This window comes from Ornithorhynchus anatinus, chromosome 7 (assembly GCF_004115215.2).
Source record: "Ornithorhynchus anatinus isolate Pmale09 chromosome 7, mOrnAna1.pri.v4, whole genome shotgun sequence".
NCBI classification, from domain to species: Eukaryota; Metazoa; Chordata; class Mammalia; order Monotremata; family Ornithorhynchidae; genus Ornithorhynchus; species Ornithorhynchus anatinus.
Window position 1 is genome coordinate 27,449,558 of NC_041734.1, and position 27,912 is coordinate 27,477,469.

The window sequence follows — 27,912 nt, forward strand, 5'->3', positions numbered from 1 at the left end:
TACATTAAAAATGAGGTAGTTGCACATTATTGAGAGTCTTTGACTCAGATCTCATTAAGATTGCATTCCTGCATTTCTATAGGTTGTTCATATTGAGCAGTACAGAATTGAGTCCAAGGATAGATATTCAATAAGCCCTAAGAGGACTATGGTTGGATACAATCAGTCAATCAAATTCATTGAGTACCTACTGACTTTATGGGCAGAGAACTTCTCAGCTAATTTGGTTGTATTGTACTTTCCCAAGAGTTTAGTACAGTTCTCTGTACACAGTAAACACTCAACAAATATGATTGATTGATTGATTTAAAGCACTACACTAATCACTTGTGAGACTGCAATAGGTAGGCAACAAGATTCCTGCTTCCCCAGAAAATTCTGGGCTGGTAACACAAATTAGTTATAAATAGGACGAAGTAATAGAGTATAAAGATACATACCTAAATACCATAAGGTCAGAATATGTGGGCACTAAAAATGCTTAGGTGACCTAGAAGGGCTGAAATGGCAGTTGGGAAGCTATTGGGTGGGAAAACTAAAAATTAACCTGGGAAGACCTCCTGGGGGAAATGTTAGTCAATCATATTTATTGAAAGCTTACTGTGTGCAGATGACTGGACTGATCTTGGGAGAGTACAATATAACAAAATAACATATATAATACCTTCCCACAGTGAATTTATAGTCTAGAGTTGAGATTTCAGAAGGACCTTGAAAATAGGGAGAGCAGTTGCCTGATGGATGTACAGGGGGTGGAGTTCTGGACAGTTGAGCAGGTCTAAGCCAGAGTTCAGCAACAAAAGAGATGAGAATGAGGCATAATGAAGAGGTTGCCATAATAACAATAATAATAATAATAATAATGGTATTTGTTATCCTCTTGCTATGTGTCAAGCACTGTTCTAAGTGCTCGGGTAGATACAAGGTAATCAGGTTGTCCCACGTGGGGCTCACAGTCTTAATCCCCATTTTACAGATGAGGTACCTGAGGCACAGAGAAGTTAAGTGGCTTACCCAAGGTCACACAGCAGACAAGTGGCGGAGGTGGAATTACAACCCATGTCCTCTGACTCCCAAGCCCTTGCTCTTTTTACTAAGCCATGTTGCTTCTGAAGATTACAGCTGGGATGTAGTGGAAGAAGAACATGGATAAGTAAGGAGGAGAGATCTGATTGATGTCTTAAAGCCGATGGTACGGAGTTTTTATTTGATGCAAAGAGGAATGAGCATCCATTGGGAATTTCTGAGGAGTAGAAAGATGTGTGCAGAATAACATTTTTCAAAAAAACTAACTGGACAGTAGAGTGAAGCATGGACTAGAAAGTGTAACAGAGGCTAGAAGAAAGAAGAGAGTGGAAGCAGGGAGGTGAAGAAGGAGGCTATGATACAATAGTCAAGTTGGGATATGACTAAGGCCTGGGCCAGAGTAGTGACAATTTAGATAGAGAGGAAGTAGGGGAATTCTGAAAAGGGTGTGGAGGAAGAATAAACAGAAGTAGATGGCTGACAAAATATGGTTGTTGAAATGGATGGAGGAGATGAACATAATGCTTTCATTACAGGCTTAAGTGATAAAGAGGGTGGTGGTGTTGTCCTTTCCAGACTAAGAGGCCTTCCCAGACTAAGCCCCACTTTTCCTCGGCTCCCCCGCCCCTCCCCATAGCCCCGACTTGCTCCCTTTGCTCTAGTCCCTCCCCGCCCCACAGCACTTGTGAATATATGTACATATTTAGAATTATAATTCTATTTATTTTTATTAATGATGTATACATTCCTATAATTATTTTTATTTATAATGATGCTACTGATGCCTGTTTATTTGTTTTGATGTCTGTCTCCCTGCTTCTAGACTGTGAGCCCATTGTGGGCAGGGATTGTGTTTGTTACTGAATTGTACTTCTCAAGGGCTTAGTACAGTGCTCAGCACACAGTAAGTACTCAATAAATACGATTGAATGAATGAATGAACTGTAATGGAAAGGACTTAAGGGAAGTTCAGTCTGGACTTGCTGAGTTTGATGTGCTAATGAGACATCCATGTAAAGTCAGTTAGTAAGTCAATCATATTTATTAAGTACTTACTATGCTCATCACTGTACGAAGCGTTTGGGAGAGTACAATATTACAATATAACAGACACATTCTCTGTCTACAAAGAGATTACCATATAGAGGGGGAGACAGACATTAATATAAATAAATTATACTTATGTACATAAATGCTGTGGAGCTGGGGAGTGCCCTGTAGAGGTAACCTGTAGGCAGGAGGAATTGTGAAAGGTCAGATTTAGGATCCTTCCACATAGTGGTGTGAGTTGAAACCGTATATTTGCATGAGCCCCATTGGGAATGAGAGTAGATCTTAAAGAGAAGGGGACCCAGAAGAGCACTTTGAGAGAGATCTAGTTTGAGTGGGTGAGAAGCAAAGGAAGAGTTGGTAAAGGACATTGGGAAGGTTCAGCAATAGGGATAGGAGAAAGACCAGAAAAGGACTGTCAGAAAAACCTAGATTAGATAGTGTTTCCAGGAGAAGGAGGTGGTCCATGGCAACCAAGGCAGGGTCAAAGGCAGCCAAGAAGAATAAGAAGATTAGGGTGGAATCAATTTAGCAAAAAGGAGATCACTGGTGACCTTGGAAAGAATAGCTTCAGGGGAGAAAGCCATATTATAGAACATCAAGGAGGGAGTTGGAGGAGAGAAACTGGTGGCAACAGGTGCTTGCAAATCATTTGAAGAGTCTGGACCAGAAAGAGAGAAATGGGGTGACAGCTGATGGTGCAGTGGGGTGCAGAGAAGGGTTTTTTAGGGAAGGAAAGATGTGGACATGATTGGAGGCAGGCAGGAAAGACCCATCAGAGAGTGGTGATGGAGATCAGGGAGGGAATAAGAATGAGTGAAGGAGTTATAAAATAGTGAGAAGGGTGGTGGACTTGATATGGAGATAGACAGGGTCACATTTTAAAGCAGGCAATCAATCTGATTGATTGATTTTATATGGCATTGGTTTTGGTTGGGAATGAGGAGGGATTAACATCAGTAGAGGGTACTACCTAAATACCGATTACAGCATTACTTTTAGGCCTATGAAGATCCTTATACATAATTGTTAACTTAAAAAAATATATTTCCATAAATAAAGTTGAGTTAATTCTTCTTTGCGATTTTCTCCAAGTCACGTTTGATTACTTATTTTGTGAATATTTTTTATGGTTCACTCTCCCATTTAGAGGGTAAACTCTTTGTGAGCACTGAATTTAAGGCTCTGTGCATAGCATTCAATTAATACCAGTGATTGATTAATTCACTGATTCAGTGCAATTTAAATGGTGTAGGTTCAATAAATGCCATAGAGAAGCAGCATGGTATAGTGGATAAAGCTCAGGCCTGGGACTCAGAAAGTCATGGGTTCTAATCCCAATTCTGTCATTCATCTGCTGTGTGACCCTGGACAAGTCACTTCACTTCTTTAGGCCTCAGTTATCTCATCTGGAAAAGGGGGGGTGAGGCTGTGAGCGCCATGTGCGACAGAGACTGTGTCCAAACCAATATGCTAATTCACCCCAGAGCTTAGTAGAATGGCTGGTACATAGTAAAAGTTTAACAAATATCACAATTATTGTTATTTTTATTATTACTATCATCACTATTCCTATTATTGTAACAATGACAACTACAATTACTATCACTACTACCAAAAATGCTACTAGTAAAATTACCTCTTCTATTATTTAAATCCTTAATTTTTTAAATTTTAAAAATTAAAGTAAAAAAATTCCTTTTTCTTTGATTGGATTTGTTAAGTGCTTATTATGTACCAGGCACCGTACTAAATACTGGGGTAGATACAAGTTAATCAGGTTGGACATAGTCCCTGTCCCCCACAAGGCTCACAACAGTAATACCCATTTTACAAATGAGGTAACTGAGATACAGAAAAGTTAAGTGATTTGCTCAATGTGCTCTGCACACAGTAAGTGCTCAATAAATACGATTGAATGAATGAATGAGTGAATGAATGAATGTCACCCAACAGATAGGCGGTGGAGCCAGGATTAGAACCCAGGTCTTCTGACTCTCAGGCCTTTACTCTATCCACTAGGCCATGCTGCTTCAGTATCAGAACTTTTCAAAACTTTCAAAACACAGAGAACTCCAGTGTAGAGAATAACAACAGAGCAATTTGCAAACTCAAGTCAGCCTGACCTGAGTTATAAAAGAGACCTAAATCTTATTGCTAAGACTTTGTGTGCCTCTGTGGAACCCACCTAGTCCTGGGCCTGAGGTGAAAGAGATGACCTCAAGTGACCCTAAAGTCCCTGTCATGGTCTCTGAACACAGAGTTGACATGCTTTATGTTCTGGTATACAAAGCTCAATTTTCTGGAGTATTTGGGCCAATAGGTTTCCTTGACTTCTGTAGGCTCTGGATACGGAGTTTTTATAGAATAATTCCTTTTGTCATTTAATATGAATAATCCAATTAGGACCTTGGTACTGCTTGCATCTATTCTATTATTTTAGTCCAATAGGGCTGCACCCTAAAACATTAATGATGACATCTTTTAACACAAAGGTCATTTCCCTTTGTTACTTTCCAACTCCCTCTGTACCTCTGTGTCTCTCAGACTATCTCCCTCTCCACTTCCTTATCCCTTAGGAAAAATTAAGTAACCTGCAAGACAAGTGGTGGGACCTCGAGGCTGAAGAGATTAGATTCAAAGCTGTGAAAACCGAAATGACAGGAAGTTTCTATATATCCCTGAAGGGTGTGCACTGACCCACATACACATACTATCAACGAACCACTAACCAAAGCGCCTTGTCTCCAAAATGAACAGTGCTTTGCATACAGTAAACTCTCAATAAATACGAGTGAATGAATGAATGAATGAATGAATGAATGAATGTGTCATATACTACTCTAAGCACTGGGCTAGGTACAAGGTAGTCAAGTTAGACACAGTTCCTGTCCCACAAGGGGCTCACAAACTAAAGAAGAGAGAACAAAGGTACTTAATTGCTGGTGTATCCCCCTTCTCACAGGATTCCCTAGGCGGTTCATCAGTCAGAAACTTCAACCACTTGGCGCATAGCCAAAGAAGACGCTCCCCTATTTGTAGGTCTTGGACTAATCAATCAATGCTATTTATTGAGCATTTACTATATGCAGATCATTTGTACTAAGCACCTGGGAGAGTATAATACAACAGAATTAGCAGACTAGTTCTAACGGACTAGAATTCAAGTCTCCAAATTCCTAGAGCTGAGCCCTTTTCTACTGGGGCAACAGTTGGGTCTGTAGACATTTATAGTACAGTCATCAGCGTAGATAAAAAACCTTGAAGGAGTGATTTAAGGGCTTTTTGATGATGGTTTTAGCCTCCTGTGTTGTTCCTGTTGCACATAGCGGGAATAAGCTGAGTGTTAGGACCAAATAGAGGAGAGATTGCCCATCTTCTCCTACACAGAAATCAAAACAGGATTGCTTTTTGCTGGTTACTAAGTAATAAAATGCACCTTTAATCAAATAAGTATAATTAGGGCATTAGCAAATAAAAAATCAGAGAAAATAAGGAATACTTAGCACCTTCTAACTCTTTCACTCCCCTCTGAAAACATTATTCATAAAGAATCTTACTAAATCAAGAACCACTGCCTGAGAATAAAATATCAACAAAAGCAAAAGCATGAACTAACCCATCAGATAGAATCAACTAATAAAACAATAGTATTCACTGGGAGCATCTTGTATGTGCAATGCACTGTAATAGGCAATTGGGAAAATGCAGTCCTTGAGCACAAGGAGCTGTGGTGATCACCCATCTATGCACACAGAGAACTGTAGTAACAATAATGATACTGAAAATGATAACAATAATAATATTATAATATAATTTGTTAAGTGGTTACTATGCGCCAAGAACTGTACTAAGCACTGAGGTAGATACAAGATCATAGGGGCCCACGTGGAGCTCCCACTCTACGAAGGAGGGAGAATAGGTATTGAATCCCCATTGTGCAGATGAGGGAACTGAGGCATAGTAAAGTGAAGTGACTTGCCCAAGGTTAACCAGCAGGTAAGTGGCAGAACTGGGATTAGAACCTAGGTCCTCTCATTTCCAGTCCCGTGCTCTTTCCGCTAGACCCTGCTACTACTTGTACTACTGTATTAGATGACTGGCAGAACAATACAATAAAATGAAACAAACACTTCTGTCCCTCGAGGATCTTACAATTGAACATTTATCAAAATGACAGTAGGAAAAACATTGCTCTACACATAGTAAGTGCTCAGTAAATACCACTGATAGATTGATTGCCAATTTCAATTTCCATATATGTATTTCATTTCTGGCTTGCCCTCATGCTCTCAAAGTCACTAAGCTCAATTTAACCACATTTGCAAGGATGTGTCCACTCATTCATTCATATTTATTGAGCACTTACTGTGTGCAGAACACTGTAATAAGCATTTGGGAAAGTACAATACAACGATAAACAGCAACATTCCCTGACCCAAACAAGTTCCCTGTCTAGGGTGGGGAAGACAGATGTCAATACAAATGAACAAAATTACAGATATGAATGTAAGTGTTTTGGGGCTGGGAGCGGGGAAGAGCAAGGGGAGCAAGTCAGGGTGATGCAGAAGGGAGTAGGAGATGAGGAAAATTTGGGCTTAATCAGGGAAGGCCTCTTGGGGTTGATGTACTTTCAATAAGGCTTTGAACAAGAGGGTGGCTGTCCCCTGGATTAGAGGAGGGAGGGTGTTGGGGATTTCCAAGGTGGGTGGGTGGGAGGGAAGGTGTTTCAGGCCAGAGGTAGAACATGGGCTAGGAGTTGGAGGCGAGGCAGGTGAGATCGAGGTGAGAGGTTAGCACTAGATAAGCGAAGTGTGACACATTGACATACCCATAATTTAGGTATCTTAATCAGTGTCTGTCACCCACTCTAGACTGAAAGCTCAGTGTAGGTCAGGGACATGTCTTCCAACTCTGTTACACTGTACATTCTCAAGTGCGTAGTATAGTTCTCCACACCCAGAAACCACTCAATAAATATAATTGATAAATTGATTGATTGGTCAAAGGTAGCATAAATCAGGACCTGATGTCCCCAGAGTTTTAGCACTATAAAGTCCCACAAAGGAGCTGAGGTTTCTGCAGTGTAGGGGAGAATCAGTCAACCAAACTCAGATTTTCTGAGGCAATAGGCTACTTTTTGATCCTTCGGAAAAAAATTTAACCGTTTCAGGCCTAGAGTAAATCATTAGTCCAGGCACTAAATGGTTATCCAGCAGCAGAACATTTTGCCCCCCAACAATCCATCAGCCCCACCCTCCTTTGAGGGTGAAGTTGATGCTTTTCAAGAATGTGGTCCAGTATATGGAAAAGGAAATCTTTTCTAAACTTTTTTTGAAGTGTCAAGTTAAATGTAACATTTTACTGATTACTGTGCAAATAAATAGGACTGATGGAAACTGAAGAGCTGTTAGGAAGATTGAGTGCACATTTATTCCAGCATTCACTTTCCCACAGAGAGGTGAGTATAAAAAGGTACATATTCTGAGTTTAACTGGTCCACCCAGCAGAATCCTGTTGCTTCTGGAACTTAGAATGCACTTATTCTTTGGTGTTGAAAATCTTTTATTAGCAGGACATTGCTTCTTCCCAAAGACAAGACTATTAGAAAAAAGAAATCCCCCAATTTTTACAAACTTGATTGCCAAATAGTGCCATTTTTATTTCATTAATTAAAAGAGGGACAAAAGGATCCAGAAATTAATTGTCATTTTGTTCACATTTCTTTGTACTCTACACCTGAGGTTTAATGTGAGGTCAATTTCAAAAATTTCACCCACTTTTTGTTTGCTTTTTTTCTGGTAATTGTTAAGCCCTTACAACATTGTCAAACATTGTCAAACATTGTTCTATGTGTCAAGGTAGAGAAAAGTCAATTAGGTCAAACACAGTCCCCATCCCACATGGGGCTCACAGTCTTACCTAGGAGGGACAGCAAGTATTGAATCTCCATTTTACAGTTGAGGGAACTGAGGCACAGAGAAATTAAGTGACTTGCCTAAGGTCACATATCAAGCAATTGGCAGAGCAACTGGCAGTCAGGATTAGAACCCAGGTCCTCAGACTCCCTGACCCATGATTTTCCACTAGACCATGCTGCTTCTCCACTGTATTAGTTGGTGCATTTTTAAAAACTATTCTTACAATCTTTGCTTCCTTTGCTATCTTCTTTGGGGAGTTCAGAAATGATAATAATAATGCCATGGGAATAATAGCGAGACCATGCTTTTTTTTTTCTAGTTTGCAAGATTAGGCTTGCCAGGAAAATAATAATAGCAACAAAACCAAGAACTAGTTCATTCAAGGCACATGATAGAAAAATAAAGGAAAAGAGTTTTAAACTTTATCAGGATTAAACAAATGGCTCATATCTATTGCAAAGTGAAAGAATTGATACAACCTTGCATGGCCTTCATTACTGTATGCTTGTACTTTAACAATCACTCCTGACCAGTTATGTTGAGTACTGGGAATAATTACACAAGCATTGTATTTGGTCATGTTACTTTAGGATGGAATTGAATAGTAGATTGAATGACAAACCAGACAAAGTGAATCAAGTTCCCAAGAGGCAGAGCCTGAACTATAAAATGTGTGATTAAACTGGCAAGAGAAGGGGGAAAAGAGGATTAGTCTAAACAATATGTTTGTCAATCAATCCCTCAATCAGTCGGTTGTATTTATTGAGCACTTACTATTTATAGAGCACTCTACTAAGCCCTTGGGAAAGTAGAATATAACAGTTATAGCAGAAACAAACCCTGCTGTCGAGGAGCTTGCAATCTAGTGGGGAAGACAGATATTAAAATACATCATAGTAATAATGTTGGTATTTGTTAAGCGCTTACTATGTGCAGAGCACTGTTCTAAGCGCTGGGGTAGACACAGGGGAATCAGGTTGTCCCACGTGGGGCTCACAGTCTTAATCCCCATTTTACAGATTAGGGAACTGAGGCACAGAGAAGTTAAGTGACTTGCCCACAGTCACACAGCTGACAAGTGGCAGAGCTGGGATTTGAACTCATGAGCCCTGACTCCAAAGCCCGTGCTCTTTCCACTGCGCCACGCTGCTTCTCTAGGGGAAGCAGCAGAGTATAAGGTTATGTATATAAGTGCTGTAAAATGAGGGTGGGGTGAGTAACAAAGTGCTTAAGGTGTATGCAGAAGGGAGGGTGAATAGTGGAAGAATGAGATGTTAGGGAAAGCCTCTTGGAGGAGATATGATTTTAGTAAGGCTTTGAATATGGGGAGAGTGGTGACCTTTCTCCACATGAGAAGGAGGAGGTAGTCCCAGGTAGGAGTAAGGACATGAGCAAGGGCTAGATAGCAGAGAGATGAGATTGAGGTACAGTGAGTACACTGGCATTACAGCAATTCAGTATGCGGGCTGGGTTGTAGTGGGAGATGAGTGAGGGTAGGGAGGAGACAGAGAAAATAGAAAAGGGAAACTAAGTAAACACCAGATAGACCTCAAGATGAGACCTGGAATGAGAGGTAACCTGTAAGTATTCCCCAGATAACTAGTTCAGGATTTTGTGATATGAAGTCATTATTATCAAAAAGCAGATGGCAGAAAAAGGGACTATTTAAACCCTTGGAGTTTAGGAACATCTAGGAACCCTTGTCTGGAAGGAGGCTTTGTCCGGGTGTTGAAATGGTATGGTGGTGTCATGCAATGGTTGGGGACTGAGCAATTAAGAAAATTAACGCCCTTTCATTGCAGTCCCCTTGCAGGGATACCCATTTTAGCAAACATTTTGAACTGGGTTCCTTGGTAGATTGAGACTACCCAACCGAGCTGACAGCTTCTAGGCACTACAGTTCTCACAGTGATTCAACAATAAGAAGGGAGGTAGCTTCGTGTAATAAGGTACTCTACCTGCTTCGTGTGTGTGAGTAGGGGGGAGGGGAGCGGGCAGAAGTTGCCGGGGGGAGGTTATTTTCCTTCAGTCATTTTCTATTGTTCTCCCTCATTCTAGCTAGCTAGGGGTGTTGGATAATATTTCAGGGAGAAGCACCTCTGCTTCCAATCTTAAATAATTCCATGAGGCTTTCCTTCCCAAGACCAATTCATATTCCCCAGACTGACTTGTTCAAAGAGTGTAGGACTGCACAGCTTTGGGAAGGAAATGCTCAGGAGTTAGCAAGTCCTGCTGTCCTCTAGAGGGGAGGGTGGGGGTGTCCAAAAGCTATGGGATGGCCAGGTAGTGGGGAGGGGAAGTTTATGAACCAGGCCTCCTTGTGAACAGAGAATCTGAGGGTCACTGGTGAGTGGACTGTATTAATTCTTAGATGGTGAGCCCAGATGTGACGGACTGGAATCATTCTGATAACCTGTTTCTAGCCCAGTGCTTACCCTATACTTTATGCCCCACAGCACTTATGTATATATCTGTCATTTATTTATTTATATTAATGTTTGTCTCCCTCTCTAGATGTAAGCTTGCTCTGGGCAGGGAACATTTCTTCCAACTCTGTTATGTTATACTCTTCCCAGCTCTTAGTACAGTGGACTGCACACAGTAAGTGCTTAATAAATACCATTGATTGATTAATTTAATTCATAATTATGAATTCTGATAGTGGATTTAGAGCATCTCAGTGACAGTTCATATTGGTACCAACTCTGGGTAGAGGGATACAGGGGAGATTCCTATAGATTGTACTCAGAAGAGAGCTCTGATTGATGGATCATCTCCCTGGGGAGGTCTCCCAGAGACCAGGGTCCTTACAGTCCAGGCTCAATCCAGATTCAGTCCAGATTCAACCAAGACTAAGGGTAAATGGAGTATAAAGGGTTTTTCTAATTGGCTAGGGGCTTTGTGAACCACAGTGAAACCGTAAAACCCAATCCCACAGTGAAACCGTAAAACCCAATCCTCACCATCCTGATGTCATTTCCATCCCGTCTGCCCCATAATGCCTGGGTAGATAGCTGCAAAATCTAAAATGTCAGTGAACCTGTTCCAAGTGGAGGTATGAACTTCTCTTCTAAGGGAACTGAAGTCATTTTAAAAATCAATTTTTAACTAGAGGAATAGAGGCAAGTAATTCAGATAATTAGAAATTAATGAAGATGTAAAAATAGCTACTAAAAAGTAGATATGGGACCACTTGGAAAATGCAAAATTAGTTGGTCTAATTAAAATGGAGTCAAGAAAATGGGCTGAGTATTGATATGGGAGATGCTGAGAAGTGGTCCTGACTGGGAAAAAATAGGATGAAGGTAGCTGAACAGGAAGATTGGGAGCAAGCATAAACACTTCTCAATAGGAACACCTTCTAAAGCCTTGAGTGAGTTTCCAAAGGAGATTCGGGAGTTGGGAAATTGACTTCCATGGAAACGTTTAAATGAAATTGGTTATGCACAGATCTGAGTTCTTTAGGGGCCACCCTTCCCCTGAGCAGGAGGCAGCAGAGATGACTTGTGGAAGTCACTTTTAAGTTTAAGACTATGATTCTAGAAGTTTAGGAGAGAAAATTCTCTCAGGCACCTCCTCAGATCAAACATTTTCCCCTCAAGGCACATCTTGTCTGATCACCCCAGGATATATTCCCATCCTCCTCCACAGTTGATTTGCTCCCTAGGGCTGCTGTTCAAAGTTTCTCATGGAACATGCCTATCCTCCCTCATCATTATCGCCAGCATTTATGAAGTAACATTGCCGAATTTATAATGAAACAAGTGCCGGGACTCAGGCAATCACTTAATTCCATCTTTTAAATTGTTTGTGACTTTGAATGTGTGACTGTGTTATTGCCATTATTCCCCAAGGACAATAATAATGCATCTCCCAGAAGAACCATATTCAGTTACAGTAATTTATTGGAAAGAACAGCCTATTAGCATAGTGCTGTATAAGTGATAAGGAGTAACAAATATAATCTCTGATTTTTTTTCGGTATCCTAATTGTATCCTATATTGTCTGTCATAAATGAAAAGCTTCTTAATGTCATAACAAAGAAGGGCTGATTCCAGAGGTGCCAGAGTTTGTACCCCGGACACCAGATCAACTAGGAAAGCCGTTATCTCCATGTTAGAGGCACAGGCCACCCACCAGTCCCTGCTCCAGCCTGGGAAGGACTCACATGCAAACAGCACAAGGCTTCCTCAACTTTTCGAATGTCGGGAAGGCTGTGGCTGGGACTCAGTACAAGTGCTTAGTACAGTCCTCTGCACTAGGTAATCAGTCAACTAAATCAATGGTATTTTTTAAGTGCTTACTATGTGCAAAGCATTATACTAAGCATTTGGGAGAGGGTAATGCAATAGAATTAGCAGATACTTTCTCTGCCCATAATGAGCTTACAGTCTAGCAGGGGAGACAAATAGCATTACTATGAATAAATGTCATTAATGATATATAATTCAAAGAAATGTACATAAGTGCTAAATAAATATTACTGATTAATGTAACTGTGAAGGGAGCCATGTGGCACTTGAGATCCTCTTCCAGCAGTAACAGTGCCCTATTTTTCTCGTCTCCCCGTCCTAGACTGTGACCCCATTGTGTGCAGGGATTGTCTCTATTGCTAAATTGTACTTTCCAAATGTTTAGTACAGTGCTCTACACATAGTAAGTGCTCAATAAATGTGATTGAATAAATGAATGAATTATCCTTGGTTTTTATACTTTTCACTTCTATTTTCCCATACAATTCCCTCCCCTGATTATTCTAGGATTATAAAATCCTTAGGAGTTAGGGACCATGTCTCTATCTCATGTGTTAGCTCTTTTCCCAGCACTTAGTATGATGCTTTTCACACAGTAAGCACTTACTAGATGATACTATTATAACTATTACTGCTACGATTACTTCTACAACTAATAATAGTAATAATTATGGTATTTGTTAAGCACTTAATATGTGCCAGGCACTGTTCTAAGCATTGGGGTGGATACAAACAAATAGGGGTGGACACAGTTCCTGTCCCAAGCTGGGCTTACAGTCTCAATCCCCTTTTTACAGATGAGGCAACTGAGGCCCAGAGACCTAAAGTGACTTGCCCAAGGACACACAGTAGACAAGTGACAGACCCGAGATTAGAACTCATGACCTTCTGACTTCCAGGCCCGTACTCTATCCCCTTCTCCATGACTATTATAATTATTATTACTACTACAAGCAGCATGGCCCAGTGGAAAGAGCCTGGGTTTAGGAGTCAGAGGTCATGGGTTCTAATCCCGGCTCTGCCATGTGTCAGCTGGGTGACTTTGGGCAAGTCACTTCACTTCTTGGTGCCTCAGTGACCTCATCTGTAAAATGGGGATTAAAAGTGTGAGCCCCATATGGGACAACCTGATTACCTTGTATTTACTCCAGCACTTAGAAAAGGCCTCAGCACATAGTCAGCGTTTAACAAATACCAACATTATTATTATTATGATTACTACACTTGTCTTGTCTTATGCCGTTGAGTCATTTCCGACCCATAGCAATACCACGGAAACATCTCTCCCAGAATGACCCGCTCTCCATCTGCAATCATTCTAGTAGTGGATCCATAGAGTTTTCTTGGTGAAAAAACGGAAGTGGTTTCCCACTGCCTCTTTCAGCACAGGAAACTTGAGTCTCCACCCTCGACTGTCTCCCATGCCGCTGCTGCCCAATACAGGGGAATTTTGACTTGTAGCAGATTGTCTTTCTCTTGCTAGCCACTGGCCAAGCTAGTAATGGAATGGCTAGGCTTCTGCTTGACTCTTCCTCCCATAGCTGAGACTGGTAGAGTACTGGAAACTCTCCAGCTGTGATCCTGAGAGGGGACAACTACAACTACATCTACCATTATTAATATAACTATTATTGCTAACAATACTACTCCCACTGCTGCTGCTATTACTTCTACAACTACTACTGTTAGTATAACTGCTTCTACTACTGCTGCTAGGACTGTTACTACCATTACTCTGCCTGGCAAACCAGGTTGAAATTAAGCACTGATTCAAGCACTTGTGAAACCCATAGAACTCCCAAGAAAGTTTCCATTTTGACATCACTACTGAAGCACTCTTCCCCAAGAGGGATTTTCCTGGCCCAGGTTCAAGTCTGCCCCTTGGCTTTCTCTCCAGAACTCACAAGAGTAACTTCCCTCGCACCTTCTCCCACCCCAACACGGTCTGGACTTCAAACAATGGTTGTAGCAGAGGAAGAAGCAAGGGGCTATTGTTGGGAATGCCATGATGAACATTCCTTATGATGGAGGTGCCTTTTCCCCACTAAATGGCCATGTGAGGAACCCCCTTGTGAACAAGGCCAGAGGATAGCTACCCACTCTGCCCAAACTCTTAACTGGTCTACCTGCTTGCCACAGTTTCCCTTTGCCTGGTTTCCTCCCTGCCCAACGCCCCCTTCACTCCCTGCCTTGTGAATTCCATGGCATCAGGTAAACAGTGGCAATATTTTTCCTAGGGTCCCACAATAATTCATTTTTCCCCTTCATATATGGCCAATCTCTCAGCCTTCAAGGGCTTCTGACAAGAGCCATCTGTTCAATCAGCTTTCGCCTAAAGGATTGTGAAGAGTGGGAGAAAATTTGATTTGGCTGGGGACCTTGGGGTATTCCATTAGTTGAATTTGTATTACTTTTGTAAATGTGCCCAGAATACAGACAAAGAGCAACTCATTGGCTGAAGAATCAAAGAACGGGCTTAGCTCTGCCCATACAAAAGAGCCAATCACTCCATGACTTTGGAGATATCTCCATGGGGCACCAAATAATAATTCAGTAGCTGAAAAAGATCCACATTTATCAAAAACAGGATGTATTTGCTTTTCATAGTTACAATCAGGCATGATTCTTCTCCTTCAGGTTTCAGATATTCAGAATCATGATAAGGGATAAGTTTTGAAGTCTGATGCCTTTCACTTTCAACTCTCATAATCAATGCTCTGCCAAATTCTCCCCATTTCTCCTAATCAAAGTCTCCTGGATCTTCCCATCCTTCTCCCGGAACATCTGAAATCCCACTTCTTCCAAAAACTCTTTTCAATCAATTTTCCGGAAAATTATGCCATAGCAACCCATCTGCCAACCCTGGAACTTATGAATCATTCGATGGTAGTTAATCAATCAATCAATCAATCAATCAATTGATGTATTTATTTACATCTTTCCTCAACACTCATATACAAGTATATATACATATATGCATATATACATATATGATTATTCAATTGAACACTAAATTTTCATTTTGACTCCTGTAAATATTTTAATGCTTAATAATAATAGTAACAATAATGATGATAATAACTGTGGTATTTCCTTAGCTTTTACCATGTGCTGGGAACTGTACTAACTGCTGTCTCACATGGGCTCACAGTTTTAATCCCCATTTTACAGATGAGGTAACTGAGGCACAGAGAAGTTAAGTGCCCAAAGTCACATAGCAGAGAAGTGGTGGAGGCAGGATTAGAACCCAGATCTTTCTGACACCACTAGGCCAATGCTTGACTCCCCTACTAGAGTGCAAGCACCTTGTGATCAGGGAACATGTCACTTCTTAATTTTGTTCTTCTGAACCAAATACCTAATCAAGTGCAGTGCACCAAATGGACAATCTATAGATAGTACCACGGAAAGCTCTACTCTTCCAGGATCTTGCCATATCACAGCTAAACAATTGGATCAGCCTCTTCACTGGTCACCGTGCCTCCTGATTTTCACCCATCCAATCTGTACTCAGAGTTTACTTTGGATGGTAAGTGGCGGAAGAAGTCAATCCATCAGTCAATTTAATTTACTGAGTACTTACTATGTGCAGAACAGTAATAGTAATAATAATGATGATAATTCTGGTATTTGTTAAGTGTTTACTGCATGCCAGGCACTGTACTAAACACTGCAGTGGATACAAGCAAATCAGGTGGGACACGGTCTCTGTCCCATATGGAGCTCACAGTCAATCCCCATTTTACAGATGAGGAAACTGAGGCACGGAGAAGTCAAGTGACTTGTCCAAAGTCACACAACAGACAAGTGTCAGGGCCAGGATTAGAACCCATGACCTTCTGACTCTCTAGGCTTGAGACTCTATCCAGTCAGAGAGGATAGTGTTCTATCCACTATGCCACATTGCTTCCCTCAGACCAGCATGTGACAGGAATGATGTTGTGTCTCCTGACCTTCCCGACTCCTGCTGTCTCTGCATAAGCACCCAGCCACCTATTCTCCAGCAGCCCCCACTCCCTCTTACTTCCAGACTCCTTCTGCTGCCCTTTATACAAAAATTCTAAGGATGCTCCAAAAGGTTTGACTTACTCTACTCTCCTAAGTCTTTACTACTGTGCTCATCACATAGGAAGTGCTCAATAAATACCATAACAGGTTGATTGATGTTTTCATTTATTTATGTTAATTTACTTCTCTCTCCAAAGTCATCAGTGATCTCTTTGAGAAGTAGTATGGCCTAGAGGAAAGAGCCCTGGTCTGGAAGGCAGCACACCTGGGTTTGAATCCTGATTCCATGACTTGTCTCTTGGGTGGCCTTGGGAAAGTCACTTAATTTATTTGTGCCCCAGTTTCCTCATCTGCAAAATGGAGATGATACCTGTTCTCTCCTCCCTTTAGGCTATAAACGCCATGTGGGATAGGTATTATGTCTGTTCTGCATATTTTACATCTACCTTAATTCTTAGTAATAATAATCATAATCATAATCATAATTATGGTATTTATTAAGCACTTACTGTGTTCCAGGTACTGTACAAAGCACTGGGGTAGATACAAGCAAATCGGGTTGGACACAGTCCCCGTCTCACGTGGAACTCCCAGTTCTAAATCCCCATTTTACAGATGAGGTAACTGAGGCACAGAGAAGTGAAGTAACTTGCCCAAGGTCACCGAGCAGAAAAGTGGCAGAGCTGGGATTAGACTTCTGACTTCCAGGCCAGTGCTGTGTCAGTGTTTGGCACATAGTAAGTGCTTAACAAATACCATTAGATCACGTCTTATTACCGTGGCTATAATTAGAAATCTTGTGAAATTAAGAACCATTAAATTTAAGTTTTCATCCTTACCTCCTTTGTGCAATATCTCTCAGGCCATAGGTTGCAGGATTGTGTGGTATTGTTGCAAAAGCTTTAATGGAAACAACAGCTCTCAGCAGTTGGGTTCTTTCAGTGTTCAAAGGCTACCATGGAGGTCACTCTAATCCACTCATGTTTTATACACAGAAACACTTCCCAGTGCCTGGGCTCTTAGAAATCCAACTAATAATAATATTAATACTTATTAAGTGTTTACTATGTGCCAAGCACTGTTCTGTTCTAAGCTCTGGGTAGATATAAATTAATCAGTTTGGACACAGTCCCTGACCCACATGGGGCTGACGCTCTTAATCCCCATTTTACAGGTGAGGTAACTGGGTCCCAGGGAAGTGAAGTGATTTTCTGAAAGTCACACAGCAGACATGTGGTGGAGCCAGGATTAGACGACAGGTCCTTCTGACTACCAGATCTGTGCTCCATCCACTAAACCAGGCTGCTTATGTGTCTATCTAGCCTGAATGACTTGTATCTACCCCAGTGCTTAGAACAGTATTATAAGCACTTAATAACAACAAAAGAATAACAACAACAATGGTGATAATAATAGTAATAATAATAAAAAAATTATCTTACAGATACCCCAGCCTGAAACCTGAAAATAAATGGATATTCAGTATCTGGAATCCTCTCAAGCCAAGGTGAGTACAGACTTGGCAGGCTCATGGGAATGCCATAAGAAGAAGATTCCAGAATAGCAGGGACTGTAATGTCATGGTGGCGAACCTCCTTTTTGCCCCAGTTGATGAATCATCCTTAAGCATCTGCTGGAGCGATGAAACCAATATCTGTGCTTATGCTCATGTGGGCAGGGAACATATCTCCCAACTCTGATGTCATATTGTACTTTCCCCAGTGCTTAGGACAGGGCTGTGTACACAGTAAACATTCGATAAATGACACTGATTGATTAATTGATTACTCGGCTGGTGGGAGCTAAGCCTCCAACCTCGTTGAGCTGCGATTTCAGAGAACTTCTTCTGACCTAGTAATGTCTGCTCTGATTTGGACCTGGAGCTTTATTCTTTAGTAATGGAGGGTTAGAGCACTCTGAATCCTGAGATAGCGGAAAGTGTGAGTTAAACTTTCTCTGTCTGAAAATATATTTTTGAAAGAAAAACAAACAAAAGCCTTATGTTATCTTTTTTATAATTAGTTTAAATGCCTCTTTTTCTCTGGAGCTTCAAGAGTTACATTCTAAATTGCATCCAAAGTCAGCTTAAGCTAGCAGATATGCACCTAGCTATTTCTGGTCTTCAAAGCCTACGGAACATCTGCTTGTTGGCAGGTGTAATTAATTAGCTAAGTGGAAAAGACAGCTCCTTTTACAGCAAATAGGAAAGGTGGGAGAACATACTCTGTGGAAGCCAGAATCTGGGTAGACCCATCAGCTGGGAGCCTCCGGGCAAATTTCCGAAGCTGAAAACTCAAATTTAATGGTTCTTAATTTCACAAGATTTCTAATTACAGCCACGATAATAAGATGTGATCCAAAAATTGAAAAAAAAAGTGGCATATTTGCAAGGAAATTCCTTAGGCACACTACTGTAGATATTCTAAGTGGTAGAACCTCGTTCATTTATATGTTTCATTCATTTATTCCCTCAAGTTTATTACTATGCATTTTGGTTTAAATTTCAAGAGCCTAATTGGCTAGCAGGTAGAAAATGTATGCTAATGATGTGAAATTGCTTCATGCTAAACTGGTTACCTAGATGGAGAACACTGGGATTTCCAAATAGTACTGTTCTATGATCACTGGATCATAACAGGGTTGTGAGTTGATGGTGTTTGCCAAGGCTGTTCTCCAGGGCCTGTCTGAGTGTTCTGGATCTAGTGGTATAAGCACAAAGAATCGATCAAACAAGCAAAAGTATTTGCTGATGTAGAAGACATGAGCAAAACTATGTTAACTCACAGAGTTTAGTTTCCCTGGGCCCCAGGCCAAAGGGGACCCCTGATACCCACCCAGAGATGGGTGACCCCAGCTCCTCCCACTTATTATGGAAGTTTCATGCCTCCTAACCCTACTAACATGGTCATCACTAGAGACATCCTGAAGATGGTGCCGGAAACAGAACTTCTCAAGATGGCTGTCATCTAAGAATAGAGTTGGGGGATTTGGAGCAGAACCAGGCAGTGGGAACTGCATGTTCTCCCACCCTTGGCTACCTCCGGAGCTGAGCCTGTGCAGTGGTATTTATAAATTTCTCTGCTCTTTGAAGGAGAGGGTGAAGGGAGGAGGAGGGAGGATAGGGAGACCACACAGGTCATGTGCATGGGCATCAGGTCCTGCCCCTGTACACCACCCTGGCCTGGTTCTGGTTCTGCCACCACCACTAGCCCCCCCCCCAACCCCCCCAACTCATTCTAGCAGAGCACTGTGGTGAGTTGCAATATTTTAATTCCTTTCTCCCCCTCTAGATTGAAAGCTCCTTACAGGCAGGGATTGGGCCTACTAACCTTATTGCACTGTACTCTCCCAAATGCTTAGTAAGTACTACTGATTGATTTATCCCTGTCATCAAGCAATCAAAAGACGGAAGACTAACAGATTCAAGCTATTCACAAAACCCTATTATAACAGTTGATAAAATGTCTTGAAAAGAGTGGCTAGGAGTTTCTGCCTAATGCAGAGAGGAATGGATAACTCTGTTTTATGAGAAGGGGAGAGGTGGGTCCTGACATGTTTTAGGAAAAAAAGGACTAAGTAGCAGACTAGAGAGAAGAAACAGGAGGCAGAACAAGCAATGAAGAGTTTGTACAAATGATGATTAATAATAATATGATGAGCACCTGAGGAAGGTAGTATGAATGAAAAGGAAAAGGCAGAAACAAAGACAGTTTTTTTCTCTTACCCTGCGAGTGTTATTATTATGGGACCCAGGCTTCCTAGAGGACCCCTGGCCCCTAGCCACAAGGCCCTCAGTTATGAAATATTTAACTCGGGGCTGCAGCTATTAGTCCCAAGAGTAGCCATCAGGGTGTACTGCTGCCCCTGGAATTCTTGGCATTGGATATGTGGGGAATGCCCTAGGAATTATTGTTAACTCTAAGAGCAGCTGTGGAGAGTACCAGATCATGCCAAGCACATCACCTTGTGGGAAAAGTGGAACATAGGTCCCACTCCAACATTCAAGGGCCAGGTAAATGTGAAAGGGTGGGCCACTTCAGTTTCTCAGTGAGGCCTTGGAGCAAATGTTGGCCCTATACCAAAAAATGATAACTTTCAAACTCATCCCCCTATGCGTTTACTCAGCCCAGAGCCATTGACAAAAAAACACATCCTAGGCAGAATCCAGATTATTATAGATTGCTATTATGCTCAAGAGCTCAAGTTAAGTGACCTTGGGCAAGTCATTTAATTTTTCTGTGCCTCAGTAAACTCATCACTAAAATGGAGATTAAGATTGTGAGCTCCACAAGGGACAGGGAATGTGTCCAACCTAATTATCCTGTATCTATCCCGGTGTTTAGTACAGTGCCTGGCACTAAATGCTTAACAAAACATAAAAAGTAAAATACAAAAAACACATAATAAAGGTGTCTAGAACCAGCCCCTGAACTCAGGGAGATTTCAGATCAAAATCAAAGCAAATATGAAGACACCTATGCCTTTAATGCTGTTTCTAGTAGAAACAGTGAAAGCAGTAGGTGGATGGAAGGGGCCAGGTAATGTATCATAATAATAATAATAATGATAATGGTATTTGTTAAGTACTAACTATGTGTTGGGCACTGTGCTAAGTGTTGGGGTGAATACAAGCCAATCGGGTTGGATGCAGTCCCTGTACCAGGTGGAGTTCCTAGTTTCCACCTCCCTCTTACAGCTGAGGTAACTGAGACCCTGAGAAGTGAAGTGACTTGGCCCAGGTCGCAAAGCAGAGTGATGGTCGACATTAGAACCCATGACTTTTTGACTTCCATGCCCATGCTCTATCCTTTACGTTATGCTGCTTCTACTATGTCTTGTGGCTTCTAGAGAAGCAGTGTGGCTTAGTGGATAGACCCCAGGCTTGGGAGTCAGAAAGACCTGGGTTTTAATACCAGCTCTGCCATATAATAATAATGATGATGGTATTTGTTACACAGATACTATCTGCCAAGCACTCTTCTAAGCTTTGGGGTAGATACAAAGTAAACAGGTTATCCCATGTGGGACTGACAGTCTTAATCCCCTTTTTACAGTTGAGGTAACTGAGGCACAGAGAAGTTAAGTGACTTGCCCAAAGTCACACACAGACAAGTAGCATAGCCAGGATTAGAACCATGACCTCTGGCTCCCAAGCCCGTGCTCTTTCCACTAAGCCAAGCTTCTTCTCATATGGCTCCTGTGTGAGCTTGGGCAAGTCACTTCACTTCTCTGGGCCTCAGTTTGTATAATGGAGATTAAGACTGTGAGCCCCTTGTGGGACAGGGACTGTGCCCAAAATTATTAACTTGTTTCTTCCCCAACACTTAGACAGTGGTTAGCACATAGTAAGCACTTACCAAGTACCATCATCATTATTATTATTATCATACTAAACAGAGTGTGGTGGGGCAGGCTCAAAGCAGCATTTCAGACTCCATCCCTTCCTGGCAAGGGGTGGGGGAGAAGAAACCACTGGCAAATTCCCCCTTTCCTTTCCCCCACCAAGGGGTGAGCTCCTGCTTCCACATCAGAGGGGCCAGGCTTTCTGAGATGAAGGCAGAAAAATATACAGGCAGACAGAGGCCAGACAGACAGACAGAGGGAGGGCAGCAGGTAAGACATGCTTCTCTATTGGCTTAGCCCAGAGACTTATAAGGGTTGTAGAAGGTGCCCATATCTCAGTTTCCCTGATATCTCTCTTTAACATGCTTCTTCTTTTGTCCTCCCCTCTTCACAATAGCATTCACAACTTTCAATTCTCAATTTGGGGTCTCACAGTCAATCCCGACTATTTGTGCAAGTGATGTGATTGCTATCCTCTACTGCAGAGCATACACTGGTTGAGGGATGAGAAATACCTGCTACTGAGTAGGGTGCCCAAGATATGCTCAATTTCCTGGCAACAAATGTCCACTGTCTCCACAACAAATCATCTCAGGGGGACCAAGTGAAAGAACTGAGGAGTCAGAGCAAAACTTCACCACTGCTGGGGAAACAGATCAACTGCATGTCCTGGTTGGGGAATGGTGAGAAACCCTCTAGGCCTAGCCTTTATTCAGATGCTCTATAGTACCAAGCACTTACCACAGTGCTCTGCTTATAGTGCACACTCAATAGATATCACTGATTGATTGATTGATTGAATAGTAGTGCCCTGCACACAATAGGAAAGCAGCATGGCCTATTGGGTAGAGCTGGACCTAGGAGTCAGAGGACCTGGGTTTTTATCTGGGCCTCAGTTCCCACATCTGCAAAATGGAGATTCAACACCTGTCTTTCTTCTTATTTAGACTGAGCCCCTTATGGGGCCTGATGAGTTTGTATCTACCCCAGCGCTCAGTACAGTGCTTGACAAAAACCACAAATTATTACTATCATCATTAGTATTATTATTATTATGTGCCCAGGGCCAACTGGATTCCTGGTAACAGGGTGAAACAGGTATTTTAACACCCATTTTACAAATGAGGAATCTGGAGGGTTAGAGGACCAGAATACAAAGCTTGGAACACCTGGAATCAAAATATACTGTGTCTTCTTCAGTGTGGTGTCTCTAAAGCATTCTGACCTGGTTATTAAAACTGGAATGATAGGGTAGATGTATCAGCCTGCTCTGAAATATTGTGCACGCAACTAAAGATCAACATCAGTGACACAAAGACAAATGTTGTCACTGCTATTCAGGGTTGCACATTGATGAATGGTGTCAGGACTGACAAGGAGATCAAATGCGCCATTAAGAAGGCTAGTGTGCCCTTTGAGAGACTCAGAAGACAAAAGTTAATACCAATATGGCCTCCAGATTCAGGCAATACTGCAGGTATTTAGGGCAATGGTATTGTCCATTCTTCCTTTGACACAGATTCTCCCATTATGAAATTTGTCTTCAGGCACTCTTTTGTGATTGTGATTTTGTAATGAATTTCAATTTTGGTGTTCCAGGATTTTTTCACTATGAGATAATGTTACAAAGCTTAGAATCCATCCATACAGCAATGGTATTTATTAAGTGCTTACTGGATGCAGAGCACTGTACTAAGAACTTGGGTGAGCACAGAACAACAGGGTTGGTTGACAGGATCTCTGACCACAAAGACTACAGTGGAAGGCATCCAATAAAATAAATTACCTTGACATGAACATCTCCCTTTGCCATCTCTTGAACTATTCAATTATTTGGACCGACTCACATGGAGACACTAAAGCTCATTTCAATTTAGCATTATACTGCGGCTGAGCTATTCAGTATAGATAATGACAGATCTCTAATGAGTTAGAATAGGAGTTGAATTTTTTTGCTGAGTAGGGTCTGAAAGATCATGCTTTAAAGATTGAGCTATTTAAATATGTGCACATTAAAAACTAAATGAAAATATTTGATCACTGATGCATACTTACACTGCTACTTGGTCATGTAACTGTATTTACTGTGGTCTTATCACTGTTTTAATATATTTATATTGGTCTCAACAGGGTTTTTTTTTAATCTGGGGAATGCATTAACACAGTGACCACTATCTTCTATGTAAAATCTTCCTCAATTTCTCAGTGGCCTTCGACACTATTGACTACTCCCTTCATCCTGACAACATTATCCAATCTCAGCTTCACTGACACTGTCCTCTCTTGGTTCTCTTCCTAACGCTCTGGCCACTCATTCATTCATTCAATCGTATTTTTTGAGCACTTACTGTGTGCAGAGCACTGTACTAAATGCTTGGGAGAGTACCATACAACAACATGTATTAACATGGTAGCAGTTTGGATGGAGAGAAAAGGGTGGATTTTAGCACTGTTGTGAAGGTGGGACTGACAGAATTAGGTGATGGTTTGAATATGTGGGTTGAATGAGAGAGAGGAGTCAAGGTTAATGCCAAGGTTATGGGCTTGTGAGACAGGAAGGATGGGGGTGCCATCTACAGTGATGGGAAAGTCAGGGCAGCACAGGGTTTAGGTGGGAAGATAAGGAGCTCAGCTTTGGACATTCTCTTTCGCAGTTTCACCCTCTGCCTTCCACCTCCTAACTGTGGGAATCCCTCAAGGTTAAGTTCCAACCTCCTTCTATTCTCCATCAAAACCCACTCCCTTGGATAACTCATCTGCTTCCATAGCTTCAACTCCCATCGGAATGTGAATGATTCCCAGATCTACATCTCCAGTCCTCTCTGCAGTCTCACATTTCCTCCTGCCTTCAGTATATCTCTAGTTGAATTCCCTCTGACACCTCAGATTTAACATATCCAAAAGAGAACTTCCTATTTTCTTACCTAAACCCTGTCCTCCCTGTGTTTTTCCTGTCTCAGTACCACCATCTTTACTAACAGGTCCCTAACCTTGGCATTAGTCTAGACTCATCTCTCTCATTCAACTGAGATAATCAATCTGTCACTAAATGCTGTCAGTCCAACCTTTATAACACTGCTAAAATCCTCCCTTTCTTCTCCATCTACCATCCAAACTGCTACCACTTTAATGTAATCACTTATCCTATCTCACCTTGATTACTACAGCAGCCTCCTTCCTGCTTCTCCTCACTCCAGTCCACACTTCTCTCTGCTGCCTGGATGATTTTTCTACAAAAACATTCAGACCATGTTTCCCCACTCCTTAACAACCTCCAATGGTTGTCTATCCACCTTCACATCAAGCAGAAACTCCTTACCTTTGGCTTTAAAGCACTCAATCACCTTGCCTGCTCCTACCTCATCTTGCTACTCTCCTCCTGCAACCCAGCCCACACACTTCACTCCTTTACAGCCAATCAACTCACTGTAACTCGATTATATCTATCTCGCCACCAACCTCTCGCCCAGATCCTGCCCCTGGCTGGAAACACCCTCCTTCTTCATATCCAACAGGCAGTCACCCTCCCCTCCTTCATAGCCTGATTGTAGGCACACCTCCTCAAGAGGCCTTCCCTGATTAAGCCCTCATGTCCTCTTCTCCCACTCCTTTCTGTTTTGCCCTTGCACTTTGGACTATGGCTAACCCGATTTGCTTGTATCCCCAACAGTGCTTAGTACAGTGTCTGGCACACAGTGAGCACTTAACAAATGCCACAATTATTATTATTTTCTCCCTTTATTCACACCTCCCTCAGACCCACAGCACTGATGTACATAAATGTAATTTCATTATTCATATTAATGTCTGTCTCCTCCACTAGACTGTAAGCTCGTTATGGGCAGGAAGCATGTCTATTAACTCTGTTTCGTTGTACTCTTCCAAGTTCCAAGTACAATGTTCTACCCATGGTAAGCCCTCAGTATATATGATCAATTGTTTGATTGATTTTATCTTAACATTCTATTTTCTTGAAACCAACTAAGAACACTACCTGAGGTACTGTCACAGTGGAGAAACCTGAGTTTACAATAGAGAAGCAGTGTGGCTCAGTGCAAAGAGCACAGGCTTGGGAGTCAGAGGTCACGGTTCTAATCCTGGCTCTGCCACTTGTCAGCTGTGTGACTTTGGGCAAGTCACTTCACTTCTCTGTGCCTCACCTCATCTGCAAAATGTGGATTAAGACCGTGAGCCCCACGTGGGACAACCTGATTACCTTGTATCTACATCAGTGCCTAAAACAGTGCTTGGCACATAGTAAGCACTTAACAAATTCCATCATTATTATTATTATTATTAGAACACATCCAAAATCTCTAGTACTTCCACTTTTCCACTCTCCATAAAATACTCAGAATTAAGTGGCAAAACAGAGTGAAACATATAGCAATCAGCAAGGAGCAATTTTGACACACACACAGTTCAGGAGAGAGCATCATCCCACATCAATCTTTGTGTCATTCAGCCAGTCAGTAAATCGTAATTATTGAGCCTATACAGTCTGAAGAGCACTGTAGTTAGTGGTTGGGAGAGTACAATATAACTATAAACAGACATGTTTCCTGCTCACAAGGAGCTTGCAGTCTAGAGGGGGAGACAGATGTCAATTTGAATAAATAAATTAAGATTATGTGCAGAAGTGTTATGGGGCTGGGAGGGGGGAAGAACAAAGGGAGCAAGTCAGGACAATGCAGAAGGGAGTGGGAGAAGAGGAAAGGGGTGCTTAGCCAGGGGAGGCTTCCTGGAAGACGTGTGCTTTCAATATGATTTTGAAGCAAAGGGGAGTAATTGTCAGATAAGAAGAAGGAGGGCATTCCACGCCAGAGATAAAACATGGGCAAGAGGTTGGCAGCGAGATAGATGAGATTGAGGTACAGTGAGAAGGTTAGCAAAGTGCATGAGCCGGGTTGTAGTAGGAGAGTAGTGAGGTGAGGTTGGAGGGGGCAAGGTGATTTAAAGCCCATGTTAAGGAGTTTCTTTTTGATGTGGAGTTGGATGGACAACCACTGGAGATTCTTGAGGAGAGGGGAAATATGGCCTGAATGTTTCTGTAGAAAACTGATTGGGGAAATATGTCTATCAACTCTGTTATATTGTAATCTCCCAATCACTTAGTACAGTGTTCTGCACAAAATAAGTGCTCAATAAGTACAGGGGATTAATTGATTATTCTAGCACTCTTACCCGAACACACTGAAAAAATCTTTCTATGGATATAATCATTATCACACAAGAAAGGCAGCTAGATATTATAATGAGAATAATACTTATTAATACTGATAGTGAGTTTGTAGCTGTGTGCTTATTACTGTAGATGGCTAATCCAACTCAATCATTTTATCAGTGGTATTTACTTATTGAGCTATTATAATAGTAAAAAAAAAGGTATATGTTAAGCATTTCTTATCTGCTAAATGCTAGAGTAGATACAATGAAATCAGATGAGACACAATCGTTTTCCACATGGAACTCATGGTCTAAGTGGGATGTATTTAATCCTCATTTTACAGATGAGGACACTGAGACACAGAAATCAAGTGACTTACCCGAGGTCACATATTCATTCAATAGTATTTATTGAGTGCTTACTATGTGCAGAGCACTGTACTAAGCTCTTGGAATGAACAAGTCGGCAACAGATAGAGACAGTCCCTGCCATTCAAACACGTGGCAGAACTTGGATTAGAACCCAGTTCTCTGGACTCCCAGTCCTGCTCTCTTTCTGTTTTGGGTTATCCTGTTATTTGGGGTATCCTATTGTACATCTATTAACAGCAAAGTGATACCATCCATTTTCATTTCCTTTTTCCCTTTTAGAAGCACAATCCTTACTAACTAGGTTCAGTGCACCAGAAAAGTGGGGGATCCTGAATTCTTCAGTTCAGAGGAAAGTACAATTTGGCTACAGATAAAGACAAGCCCTACACAACAACGGGCTCACAGTCTAGAAATACAAAGTAAGCAGACGGTAAATAATCCTGTTGTAGATAATAGATGCTAAATTCTACCTTCTGGATCTTTAATCACGTTCTCTTTCTGACTCTGTTTCTCAGTTACCTTAACTGTAAAATAGGGATTAAGACTGCATGACCTGGATTATGTACAGCCTCATTAGTTTTTGTCCACCCCCAGATCTTAGTATAGTTCCTGGCAAATAGTAAGTGTTTGACAAATATCATAAAAAATAATAAAAGCCTTTAAATGTCTCCCTCTAAAACAACCAAAAATAATTCCATGAGCTTTATTGATGAAATAAATTGAAAATGGTAGCAATAGAAATTCAATGTAAAATATTTTAAGCATATTTACC

General features: G+C 41.5%; 1 protein-coding gene and 1 non-coding gene across 6 annotated transcripts in view; both read right to left on the reverse strand.

The window, feature by feature from the left end:
- ERBB4 (erb-b2 receptor tyrosine kinase 4) overlaps positions 1-27,912 on the reverse strand; it is a 1,160,668-nt gene that overhangs the window by 422,900 nt on the left and 709,856 nt on the right. The window lies entirely within an intron of this gene.
- LOC114813547 lies at positions 13,705-13,842 on the reverse strand. The gene has a single exon (XR_003761264.1). It is a non-coding gene; the product is annotated as a small nucleolar RNA SNORA7 (small nucleolar RNA).